The sequence below is a fragment of the Perognathus longimembris genome, chromosome 2 (assembly GCF_023159225.1).
Source record: "Perognathus longimembris pacificus isolate PPM17 chromosome 2, ASM2315922v1, whole genome shotgun sequence".
Classification (NCBI taxonomy): domain Eukaryota; kingdom Metazoa; phylum Chordata; class Mammalia; order Rodentia; family Heteromyidae; genus Perognathus; species Perognathus longimembris.
The window spans coordinates 97326572-97340250 of NC_063162.1; the positions used below are offsets into that span (position 1 = coordinate 97326572).

At 36.0% G+C, this 13679-nt stretch overlaps 1 protein-coding gene across 5 annotated transcripts in view; it reads left to right on the plus strand.

The window, feature by feature from the left end:
* Dock4 (dedicator of cytokinesis 4) overlaps positions 1 to 13679 on the plus strand; it is a 417461-nt gene that overhangs the window by 36383 nt on the left and 367399 nt on the right. The gene's annotated exons all lie outside the window — the stretch shown is intronic.

Consider the following 13679-nt stretch of genomic DNA (forward strand, 5'->3'; position numbering starts at 1 on the left):
CTCGTCCCCCTTTCCCTTTCCCCCCCTGAGGTGTTCAGTTCACTTACACCAAACAGTTTTGCAAGTATTGCTTTTGTAGTTGTTTCTCTTTTTTTACCCTGTGTCTCTCAATTTTGTTATTCCCTTTCAATTTCCTAGTTCCAATACCAGTATACACGGTTTCCAATATACTCAGATAAGATTACAGAAATAGTGTAGGTACAACCACAGGAAGGTGATACAAGAACATCATCAATAATAGAAGCTACAGATACACATGGGACGTTGAAAGTAGTTACAACTGTGATATAACAATTGTTTCCATAACATGGAGTTCATTTCACTTAACATCATCTTATGTGGTCATAAGGGTATAGCTATTGGGCCTTGTGATGCTCTGCTATGACTTGCCTAAACCTGTACTAATTATTCCCAATAAGGGAGACCATAGAGTCCATGTTTCTTTGGGTCTTGCTCACTTCACTTAGTATAATTTTTTCCAAGTCCTTCCATTTTCTTAAGGAAATGCTGTTAATGGAATTCATGGTATCTAGTTGGGTTGTTCAGTTGTTCAGACAATATAGCTTCTATTCCAAGTTTGACTTTGATAAGTCCCACCTGGTGTTGGGTGTTGATCAATTCCTTGATATGGCCTAGTGAGTGAGCAAAAGGCCATTTGTCTCTCCCTTCCTCTATTAGATGTGACTAGTTAGTGTTTACATTTGAGAAATACTGTTTTCTTTCAAGCCTGGTTTGTATTTTGGAATACAGACTAAAAGTCTCATCCAAGGCCATAGAACAAAAGAGGAGAAAAGCAAAAGGTAGTCTAGCATGGTCCACAGTGTACAACTGACATTCATCTTCTGCTTATTCTTTATCCCTTAGCTATTAACATGATACTTTGTGGAAATTTCATGAGTTAATCAGAGTAATTCATAATCTCCTGCTCTGTAGAAAATGCTTCCTTTAAAATATCCCAAATATTTAGACTGGACAAATTTTCAATTAGATCTCTTACAGACTTAACTGATACTGTTTCAAGTGGCACTTTGATTTCATACTTAAAATTTCATTCTTGCTGCCAGTGGAATACTTACTTTTGGGAGATAATGAGAATACGCACAAGTACATAAGTATATTGTGATGACATAGGGTGCTGTATTTTTTCTTTAATTGACTGGCATGCTTCAATTTCAGTTTTTCATGAACTTTTGAACCAAACTGGAACAAGTACACCTGATTTTTGTCTCCAGTTATTTGCAAATATAGTTGTAAGCAGAATTCGCAGTTATTATCTTCATCAGCATGGCTAGTGTCCTTATCTCGTTCTCTATGCTATTTTACCATGTTTTTAAAAAAAGGAACTTTTCTGTATATGTGATAGCTGGTCACTAAAAGGGAGTGACTGATTCTCTTAAATAGCTCCCAACAGTATATCCAGGATGAACACACATAGATACTAGAATGGGGTAGGATGAGTTTTTTTTTTGTTTTTTTTTTTCCAGTGCTAGGGATGGACATCAGGGCCAGGGCACTGTCCCTGAGTTTCTTCTGTTCAAGTGTAGCACTCTATCACTTGAGCCACACCACCATTTCTGGCCTTTTCTGAATAGAGAGTATCATGGACTCTCTGTCCTGGCTAGCGCTGAATGGTGATCCTCAGATCTTAACCTCCTAAGTATCTAGGATTATAGGCACGAGCCACCTGCCCAACTGGTTGTGGTGAGTTTTACATGGAAAACTTTATATGGAAAACATCTGGTTCTTAATTAGTATAGTCCAAATGAAAAGCACTGTCAATTATTGAACATTTTAGATTTTCCAAAACACATTTGCAGACTATTTTACAAACATAACTTTGTTTTTTATCAGTTTAGAAACAAGTTTTCAGTCTAAATTGACAGAATATTTTTACATTGTTTTATATGATTTATTTAATACATATTAATTGCACAAAATAATGAGTTTCATTGTAAGAGAGGATATTTGGAATTCTCATGAGCAGTAGTATTTTAATGCCATAAACACTACTAGATTTGAATGGTCTAAAAGAATGATTTGGTTTTCAAATCTTAACTGAGATGTAATTGTAATCATTACTGTATTTATACATCTAAGATAATATGTTTTAAATTGTAGGACAAGTGTTGTTTATTGATATGAAGAGTGAGGAAGGGCTAGTAGGATGCCTCCCAGCATAGGAGAAAGTGAAGCGATTTAATTTTGCCATGATGAAGTTAAAAGAATTACAAAGACCATAAATGATTATATTTACTATTGTACTCCATTTTGTCCCTTAAATATAGTCAAGACCAAGATTGGTTGAACTCAACAAGCTATAAAGGGAGCAGTGTACCCAGAAGCACTGAAAAGAAAATGGAAAGGGATAATCACTAAATATTTAGGATGGGAAATTTTGATTATTTGAGATCGTCAAATAAATTCTTTAATATATATGACCCCATGCCTCCCAAATAGTATCTATGTATCTTTCTTGCTCCTCCTTTTGCTATGAATCTTGTAAGTGAATGAGTTAATATCCTAATGTTCTTCATAGAATTATGGAGTCTATGGTAGAACAAGTGTTTGTCCCTTGTGCCTTTTTTTTTGTTTTTTTTGCAAGCATTTCTTGCCTGGGTGGGACTAGCTGCCATACAGCTGTGCACTAAGGAATCAGTGGTGACTTTAACCAGTTCAGGCTAGCGGCTACTTGCCAAAAGCTTTGCCAACTGGGCTACTTGACCACCTGCTTCTGTTTTTCTGTTCTCCTTGCCAATGGAGGTGTTTGCTCTTCCTCTGGAACCAACAGCTATTAAAAAAAAAAATCTTTCAAGAACTTGGAAAAGCAGGCAAGGGGCCGATAAGTGTAATATTTTGTTCAAACATCTCTTATTTGAGATCTTGAACTTTGGTCCAGCTCTATGTCATTGACCTAATGGAATTTGATCTATTGAAGGCCTCTTGTAGTTGACAACTATTGGCAACATGTCTGAAGGCAGCATGGGAAGTTAGGAACCATTTCGTATATGTTCTTTTTTTCTTCCCTAACAACCATGTAGTGGGCTTAATTAAAGTATTGCATACTTAAAACATTATTCTCATAATTTATTCATCCAAGTAACTATTGTTACTTCATGACAGTTTCTTTTAAAAAGAAAGACATTTCACCTGCTTTTTATGACACTACTACTATCAAATGAAAACATGTTAGAATACCTTACTGTGCAACATGGTCATTTTTTTCTTTTCTTGTTTTTAAACTTTCAGAAGTTTAGTTGGAATGCTTCATCCTCTTCTCTTGAGAGCCCTTGCATTTAAATTTAAAGTTAAATCTACTCTTAAAGGAACTGATTTGAAATAGGATTTGAGGGCACTTGCAGTGATTAGGTATGGTCAAAGTTAATGTGTGGATTTTCTCCAGAGATTGAGTAGAACAACACACACACACACACACACACACACACATACACACACACACACACAGTAGTTAAGTAGTAAATTAAGATGTTGGGAAGAAATTTTTCGATAAGGTTTTGCAGATGTATATTTACTTCTGAATTCATCAAATTGGATGTTAAAATATAGTTTTAATATCACCCTTAATAAAATGATTTGAAAAGTCACTTATTTCTAGCAATGTGTTTTGTTCCCTTTTTTCTCCACTGACAGGTATAATTTCATTAACCAGATTATCTTGCACCTGAAGTATGCCTTTTCTTTAACTGATACATTTTAAATTGTTATTATAAACTTGATGCAAAGGGAAATTACAGTTGTATAAGTCAGGTAAGGAGTACATTTCTTTTTGGACAATGTCAGTCCCTTCCCTCCTCTCTCCCAGTTTTTCCCTCCCATTCTACCCACAAGTTGTATAGTTCATCTTCAACACACGTCTAGTAAGTACTACTGTTGCATTTGTTCACCCTTTGTAAAGTACGCCTTTTAATTTTCTAAAAAACATAGTTTAGTTTGCGTTGTGGATAGTGATGTATAAAGGCTGCGGACACTCTTCCTGTTACAGATAAGATACTAAGGAGAAGAAAACAAAAGAAAAAGAAATCAGCATGTGATTTTTCTTTTGGGAGAAAAGATGTGACAGAAATGGAAGGGAGAATGGCATTGACTTACTCCTACTACAATAGTTAAGGAGTGGTACTTCAGGATTGTGACAGCCTTATAGAACTAGAGGTGGTGACTGTTTGGAGGAGGAAGGCCTGTCATGTTGCAAAGCCTTGATGCAGCATGAGAAATGAGAAGAGGAGGATATCTAAGCACCAGGGTTCTTTTGTTAACTTCTCATTTATTGATGATTCCTAGATGGTCTCACTTACCTTGGTCTCTTTCAAACAGAATTGATCCCTATGTTTAATTCTTTTTCTTAGAGAAGTATGTTCTTGATTTTTCTCTCTTATGTTTTACTATCCAGTTCAGAGAATGGATTAATTGTTCTCAGCTTGGTGTGTATAACCTGGAAAGAACCTCACTTTGTAGACATAGAATTCATACAATTTTGTTTCCAATATAGATTAAAATTCACTTTTGATACTCTGCTCATTATTGACTAGTTTCTGATATTAGTACTTAGAAAGGTAAAGATTTTTTTTTATTCCAAATGAGTAGTTCTATTTCCAAGGATGTTTTAGCAACATGTCTCACCAATGACATTTTCCCAATAATCTGTAGGAGAGCTATGGATTAGCTTTATTCCATTTCCATATATGATTATTTTGTTTATTCAGTTTTCCAGTCTATGAAATATGCATACTGTATTAATATGGCTATATATAATTTAAAACAGCAATGCACAGATACACACACACATATATATTACTCTATATGCAGTAAAATATGATTGCAATAGAGTAATGATTATACACAGTACTTTGGTTTAGTTTGCATATTAAATTAATGAATGTTTGTAAATCACTTAGCCTAGATGAGGCAGTTACTTTTCTAAGCTCCCTGTGTTTGCTAAAAAAAAGACTAAATAATAAATAAGTAAATAATATCAGCTTCTATTTAGCTGTCATTAATTGTGTCATCAATGGGCATACAACCCGGGGGCAGCCAGCCATTCATGAGGACATGGGCATGACTTTGGTCTAGCTCATAAAGAAGAGCTAGACCAGATTCCTCTTTGAGGAAGTTCTACTTAGGAAGAGAAATTGAGTTACTTTGCAGTGACAAGGAGGAATCACAATCCAGTGAAGAGTTTGACTTTCAAAAATGTTTGCAAAAAAGGACACCATTGGCCAGGACAGTAATGAGAGTGGACTCTGTTGTACACAAAGAGAAAGGGAAGGAATGAGGAAGGTAGAAGGAGGGCAGAATGAAGGGTTGTGGGGAGTAAAGCTGAATTTGAGTGGCCACCCTCCCCTTTTTGTTTTCATTGTAACTTGAGTGAATCTCTGTTCTGAGAAAAAGGACACAACATGATAAGTCATTCACAACTAGCTTGTCTTAATTTTATATCTCTGGTATATAGTTGTTTTTGTTTGGAAATAAAAACCCACCTGTTGAAGGTTGTGACAGTCAGTAAGCTGTGGCAACTACAAGAGAGGATAAATTGGCATCTGACCTTCAATGCTCAGACAAGAGGTTGACAATATGATGAACAAAAGAAATTAATTAGAAACCAGTATTTACCTCTTTAGTAGAGTCAAGTGTTTATAGATAATTCAATAACGCTTAAGAATATTATATATTATCTCGTTAGTAGTTAGATCAATAAGAAAAGTTTAACTGTGTTTAACCTTCCCTCCTTCCCTCCCTCACTGTCTTCCTCCCTCCCTTCCTCTTTTCCTCCCCCTCTTTCCTTTCTCCCTTTCTTCTCCCTTCCTCCTTCCCTGGCTTTGAAATTTCTTTCACTTGTTTTTTTTTTTTTTTTTGGCCGGTCCTGGGCCTTGGACTCAGGGCTTGAGCACTGACCCTGGCTTCTTTTTGCTCAAGGCTAACACTCTGCCACTTGAGCCACAGTGCCACTTCTGGCCATTTTCTGGTGCTGGGGAATCGAACCTAGGGCTTCATGTATGGGAGGCAAGCACTCTTGCCACTAGGCCATATCCCCAGCCCCCTTTTACTTGTTTTTTGAGATAGGTTCTTTCTGTGTAACTTACGCCTTAGCTTCCTGGGTATTGAGATTACAGGCATGTACACCTGGCTTTGTGTTTTCTTTTTTAACTAAAATAAAGATTAAATGCAGTTGCTATCAGTTAAACTTAGTCATTTGAACTTGGGACAATGTGTAAATTACTACTGTTTTACTTGGTAATGACAAAAACCCACCTTGAAATTACTGGCTTTTATAGAGCTGACATTGGGCAAAACTTAACACAAGAAGTTAAATCATATCTCAAGGGCTCTGTTGCCTTTGCTGTATGTCTATGTGGTTGTGGCTTTTGGATAAGGAGAAAACAAAACATCTTCCTCTCAATACCCATACACAAAATTAAGTGGAAGAATGTAGGTCCTGCATGGCACCCATCCCTACTTTTAGATATACCACAAGATTCCTCTGAAGCTAGGGAGCTGGGGTACCCACTTACTATGAGTGACAGCCCTATCTGAGTCCTGCCATTGGAGGAGGGGCAGCCCCTGGAGGAGGAGGAGTGCTGGCAGCCAGCAACCACACTTTCACTCCAGGCCAATGAATGGCAGAGTGTTTGTTATTCAAGAAACCGCTCCTCCAGAGCTCTGCTCTCTTGACGCCAGATAAATGAGGTTGCACAGCCTTTGGATTACTTTTTCTCTTTGAGAACATAAAAAATAAAATGTGATGTGTTTTAAAAAATCACCTGTACTATCATTTTCTAAGTCAGAATTTTGTATGTAAAGTAGAAGTAAAGAGAACCGTTTTCTCACTAGCATTTTAACAACTACCATAGTATTAAAATCTTGGACAGTTGAAGCCAGTCTGAATGGGGAAAGGCAACTGAGTTTAAAATATTCTTTAAAAAATATTCTTTAAATTCTAAGTGAAGAGTAGAAGAAGGATGTGGCTTTTTAAAAAATGTGTGTGTCATCCTTTACTGACAGTCACTGTGGAAAGAATTATTTTGGCATAAAAGTTCTCTAGCCTTGTTAAGCCACATTAACCAATTGTGTAAACATACTCGAAGAACTGTTGATATTGCTTAAGTGGTCTCATTGATAGGCTATCCCCAGGAGAGTTTAACCTACTTTCCCTTACTTAGATAGTGACAGGAATGGCATCTTTCTCTTTTCCTTAACCCTAAAAAGACTTTGCTGCTTGAGGATTAGGGTTAAGGTTAAATTAAGATAAAGGAAAGAGAAAAGAGCCCCACCTATTTATTTAAAATAAAGATTTGCTGCTTGATACTGGAATGTAGAATTAGTAAACTGATTTTGTGACTCACAGGTTGGTACTATGATACAGACAGATCCCAAGATCAAAGACAAATCCTCTGATTATCATTTACAGTCTAATTAGAATTTACAGGAGATGTAGCCCTCTATTAGGTTTTCCATGCCAGACATGAAAGATGTGTTTATCTTTCCTTCCTGTTTCCATGAGTTTAGTTAGATTGCTTCATGCCATCAGCAACTGAGATACTTGGTGGTGTGTATGAAATTTTCTTGTTTGGATTCTGCAGGAATCTATGCTCTTGTGATTTTAAAACAAGTACAGCAAGTTTGCTCGTTCACAGAATTTTTTTTTCTTTACCTTCATTATTTGTATTGGACTTCTGTAGGTAATAGCAAATATGTCGAGTGTTCTAGAAATTTGTGTATGGGTTGTATTTTAAGCTTATTATCATCTGGTAGACATAATAATAGGAAAGGAAATGGAATTCCTTGGTTATATATCTTTCTTGTATGTGTCTGCGTTTAGGCTAGCTTAATTATTAAAATATTAAGACATATTAGATCCTTAAGTCTTCTTGTCTTTCTGCAAATACTACTCAAATGTCTCTAGTAGTGTATAAGGTCAAGGACTGCAAGGGTGGGGTCGTTGATGGGTCTCAAAGAGCCCACAGTCAATGCTAGCTGGTGCAAATGTTTGTGAAGCCTGCCTGCAGTCTCAAGAAAAAAAGTGTTGAGTTGTAAACTGATGAGCACAATGGTAGAATCTTTAATAGAGGCTAAATACAAGTAAGTCGTTTAGAAAGATGAGTGTATAGAAGGTGAAAGTTTAGATAATTAATTGTTGTTTCTTGCTGAAGGAACACTATGCTTTCATTCTTGCCTACCAGGCTATTGACCTCTGGCGAGGGAAATAGTGGTGCTTGATTAGGGAGACCACCCAGTGCTGTCAGAAAGATATCTGTGTAATCTCTTACTTCCATGTTCAGATTGTTAATTTACTAAGGAGATTAAGATCCTTTTCAGAGGGACTAGACAGGATTTCGGGGCTTTCTGTTCCAGCTGCTCCTCCTTCAGGGGGCTGTCTTCCAGCCCTCCTTTTCTGAAAAATGTTTTATAAACCCCTTGAGTTCTTTTTGCTGCCTTTGCATTTCAATACCTACTCTTAGAGCTTGATCTTACACCATCATCTTGCTTAGCTCTCTGATGTTTTGTGAATGTACCTTTGTTTCACCAATTTAAGTGTCTTACCAATTCGATTTGCAGAATGTTTTGTAGAGAAAAATTTTATTATCTCCTTTGATAGTCTCAAAAGCTGTTTGAGAGAGTTATGCACAGAGCCTATGGTTTGCTGATGAGCTGAGTCACAGAGTACAATGCTTATGGAGCATTTGTTCTGACTGCAGTCCATTGAGGTGGACAAATGGGTCCTAATAAGTGTAATACACAGTCCTGTTGTATAGAAACTTATATAATCTGGACAGAGAGGGGAATTCTACATAGTTACCTAAATTATGGCAGTTTATTTTGTGTAAAGTGGGAAAAGGGAATTGTTGCTGGTTAGGGAATATTTCTAGGGAAGAAAGGTCATACATAGTTATCTCTTAGTTTCCAAGGGGAATTGATTCTAGGAACCCCTCAGATACCAAAATCCAACAAAGCCTTTCCTACAATGTAATACATATTCAGTTGTGTATTTTAAATCATTTGTAGTTTACTTATAATACTAATGCAATGTAAATGCTCTGTATGTAGGAGTTATGTTGTATTTTATGTGGAATAATGCCAAGTTAAAAGAAATTCTGCACATGTTCAACTCACACACAGTCCCCACTTCCCTCCCCCACCCCCATTATCTTTCATCTGTGTTTGGTTACTTCATGGATGTAGCATTCACAGAGGACTAACTGTATATTAGAACAACATGAGTAAGACTTCAGCAGATGCAGAACATCATTTTCAGAGAGGCAATGGAGAAAAATGTCAGAAATGCAAGCCATATTTTAGGAAGAGGAAATAGGGTAGTTTATCCGAGGTTGTTTGTTGATTGGTTGTTGATTTTGTTCAGTGAGGCAAGAAAGAAATCTATCTGAAACTCAGGTTGAAGTAAGGTGGTTAGGCATGTAGGTTGCCAGACTCAGGATTCTACTCAGGTGATGTGTGTGCTCAAGGCAGGGAGTGACCTGATAGCTGTGATGACAGGAAAGCAATGGAGAGTGACTAGAAATGAGTGGGGCTAAGTGATGATACAAAGGGCTACCTGTTAGTTACTTAACAGTGATCTGGAGGTGGGAAGGGGAAGAAATGCTATTGTGAGATGTGGTGAAGGAAGAAAGGTCAGTCCCAGTGAAATGATGGGCAATGAATGAGTGTAGTTTGTGGAATATAGGTTACAGTTGCAAAAAAATTGACTTAAGAAAATATATCATTAAAAAAAAAGTCTTTTCCCTTCTTTTGGTACTGGTCCTGAGGTGTGAGCTCCGGCTGGGCACTATCCCTAAAACTCTTTTGCTCAAGCCTAGCACTCTACCACTTGAGATATACCTCCACTGGGGCATTTTGATGGCTAATTGGAGATAATAGTCGCACATAGCTGCCCAGACTGATTTTGAACATGATCCTCAAATCTCAGCCTCTTGAATAGCTAGAATTATTGGCATGAGCTGCCAGTGCCTGGCAAGAAAACATTTCTAAAAAGGCATGCTTGTAACATTGTATCGGTAGGTAAAAAGCAGGGCTTTGGTTTCATTCACAGGGATGAATTGTGGCCAGCTTTCTCTGGTTTTTGTTACATCTTCCATAGCAACCAACACAGAGCCACTGTATTGATAGTCACTGACTTCAGAAATGAGATTCTTTCCATTGGCTTGAAGTAACTCAGAGGAAGCTGAGCTGGATCTTACCTTAAGGGTAAAGCTTATAGTATAATAAGAGTAAATGAGAATAGGCAAGAAATATATGATTTTTAATGGAAATAAATGTGCGTGTGTGTGTGTGTGTGTGCTTTAGCATTATCAAGTGGTTGTAAAACACCCATTTATAACTACTGACACACTAAATTAAAATAGTTTTCTGCCACTTATAAGTCTATGAAGCCTTACTAAACAATCATTTGAAATTTCGTTGAGTATATTAAATTATAGTTTCTTTGATATTTTAAGTATTTGATACTGCTAATCTTAGTAAAGATATATATGAATATATATGAATAAATAAATATATAAATAAATGGGATCTGTGTGTTTTGACTGATCATCAAGTATGATTTTGAAAAATAATTGCATGCTCTAAGTATTTGTCCACACAGAAGAATGTAACTGATAATTTAACTATAAATTTCTGAATCTTATTTTCTAAAATAAGTCTAAAGTCTAAAGATAATTCATTGTCCTCAGGAGTCCCGAGGATTGTACAAGAAAAATGTGAGAGCACAAAAAAGATATTAACTTATCCAGACTTACTAGTAATAAGTTTTGTATTTTGTCTCTATGACTAACTCATTTGTTAAAGGAGTGTATTTATGGAATTTTATGCTATGTGCAAGGTATTGGGGATGTAGATTGTGAATGAGATTGTCAAGTTTTGGCCTAGAAATGGTTTTGAATTCCTCTGATCAGAAGTATCAGCAGCCTCTGAGAATTTGGAGGTGGTTATGGGCACTCTGTTTTAACATGCCCTGCTGATGATCTGGTACAGGAGAAAACTATATTTCAGTATCATTAGTTCCTTTTTAATTGTATGAATTCTATTTATTTAAAAACACTTAGACACGGATTTTTAGTCCCCACCAGCACTGTGCAAAAAGGCTGAGTGGGAACTTGAGACCCTGAATTCAATTCCCAGTATTAATCCATTAAAAAAAGTTTTTAGCTTTATATATATATGTATATATATTATTATATATATAATATATATTATTATATATAATATAATAATATAATATATAATAATAATAATATAATATAATATAATATAATAATATATAATAATATATATATATATATATTTTTTGCCAGTCCTGGGCTGTGGACGTAGGGCCTGAGCACTGTCCCTGGCTTCTTTTTGCTCAAGGCTAGCACTCTGCCATTTGAGCCACAGTGTCACTTCTGGTCTTTTGTATATATGTCGTGCTGGGGAATCGAACCCAGGGCTTAATGTATACGAGGCAAGCACTCTTGCCACTAGGCCATATTCCCAGCCCTGTGTGTATATTTTGATATTTAAAAGTCACTGGGCAAAAGAGAGCATTTTGACTCCCAGACAGTGACATTAAAAAAAAATGCACTTTACTGTTCATCTCTTAAGTCATTTAATCTCTTTGAGCCATATCAATTTAGCATTCCCTTTTTGGATAAATTGAAATAGCATCATTTGACTTGCTCATCAAAGTCATTGGAGACTCTAAAAGAAATGTCTGATTCAAGAGCACTTGGATCTGCAATTTTTATATTATGGGTGCTTAATAAACTAAGTTTATACCAATATTCTAATACCTGGAAAACTAAAATCTGTGTTTGGAAAATGACCAGTATGTAAATGACATGCCATTGTTTTATTGATTCTATTTCTGTGTATGTTTTAAGTCTGAAGAAGAGCAAAGTATTCTGTAAGTCCCAGCTGTCCTTAAGTACACTGTTGCTATGTTGCTTTTCAGGAGAGGATCAGCAAGAGAGGATATTGAAATTATGGAGAATATTTTAAGTCTGAGGACTTCTGATACCATGGGCTGCTGCATGAACTGATTATCTATCAGGAACTTTTTTGGGGGGTCCAAGACCAGGACTCAAACTCAGTATCTCATGCTTTTGCTCACTGGCTGATGTTCTACTCCTGAACCACGCCTCCAACCTTTATCATCATGAACTTCTTCACCCTCACCCAGAGCCAGGGTTCTTGGGATAGTCTTTGCCTGATGGAGGGATAGATATCAGTGTCCATGTTAAAATACCTGTATCAGAGAACAGTGGTCTTATTTTGTAGATCACATTCAATATGTCAATTGTCACCTTTATTCATTTAACGGTTAATTGTCTAATACTTTCAGTAGTGACGCCTAGAAGATGTGACAAATGTAGAAGATGATATATTTTCATATTGATCAGTCTTTCAAAATTCAAGTATCAAACAGTATCTAACTAGCAATAGAGATGTTGCTCTAAGTTGGAAAAGCAATGATCGCCTGATTTGTGATTGTCATTCTCAAACATATTCGTTCTTTAGGCTGTCACTCAGAGTTGATTCTTTTCATCTAAAACATTAAACAAAAACATTAAACATTTTCTACACTATTAAATTCTACAAGAGGCATGTCACTTTTTATCAAAGTGGTGGTCTATTTTTATTATTGCTAACCTTTCACCTGGAGGTTGATGTTGCTGAAATGTTTCTTCCAAAGTGCCTACTATGAAGCCTTTAATGCATTGCTTACTTTTTCAGTAAGAAGGATTGATAGGGGACAATCCATTTGTTTTGCTAGGGCAATGTGTCCTTCACACTTGTCTCACATTCTATATTGGAACTGGCAATTAATTTTCTAGTTTAAATAATTACTGATAAGAAATAATGTTGTTGGAATCGTCCACCACTTTAACCCACAGTTGGCCCGTCATTTGCACTGAAGATACGGCTTAGTGGATGGAGAAGTGTACTAGAATCTGAAAGTGCCTTCAAAAATTGACTCAGCTAAATTTTATACAGCTAGCAATTCAAGTTTTTAAGTTTAGAATGGCCTATTTTTGTAAAATAAATTGTAAATACCCATCATATGTACCACATTTTAAGTTATTTCTGACTTCTCAGTCATCCTTTGATGGAAACCTTACCTTAAATCTGAAACCAATAAAAGATGAGCCACTGGTAGTAGCTGAGCTTCATTTCATTTTAATTTTCCTGCTTATTTCCAAAAAGTTGTGCTCACTGTTAAAAAATTAGCTTTGTGCTTTTTAGGTTTCTTTCTTTTAATTAAATGTAATTTTAAAATGGCCTTATTTGATTAATTTATGCTGTTTTCCTTTTGTTGTGAGAAGAATTAATTAAAAACTTAGCAATTTGGTGCATGGTGGTAACAAAGGCAGGAGTCTAAAATTCATTGTGGGACAGCCTGCAAAGACAAATGTAATTTTTTTTTTTTGGTAAAATATTGAATGATAAAAGTTGCATGTTGGGGGAATGCTAGCAATTGAACTCACAGTCTTGCAATGAACAAGAAGCATTTATGTTTTTCTGGGAATAAATTATTTTTAAGCAGTGTTAGAAGATTGAGGAATACCCATTTTTAACTAGCATGAGGCTAATTTAAAATTGCTCTCTGCCATTTATTACAAAAAGCTCTGCAAAGACTTATTGACTAACTAAAATTTTGCCCAGTCATTGCCTTA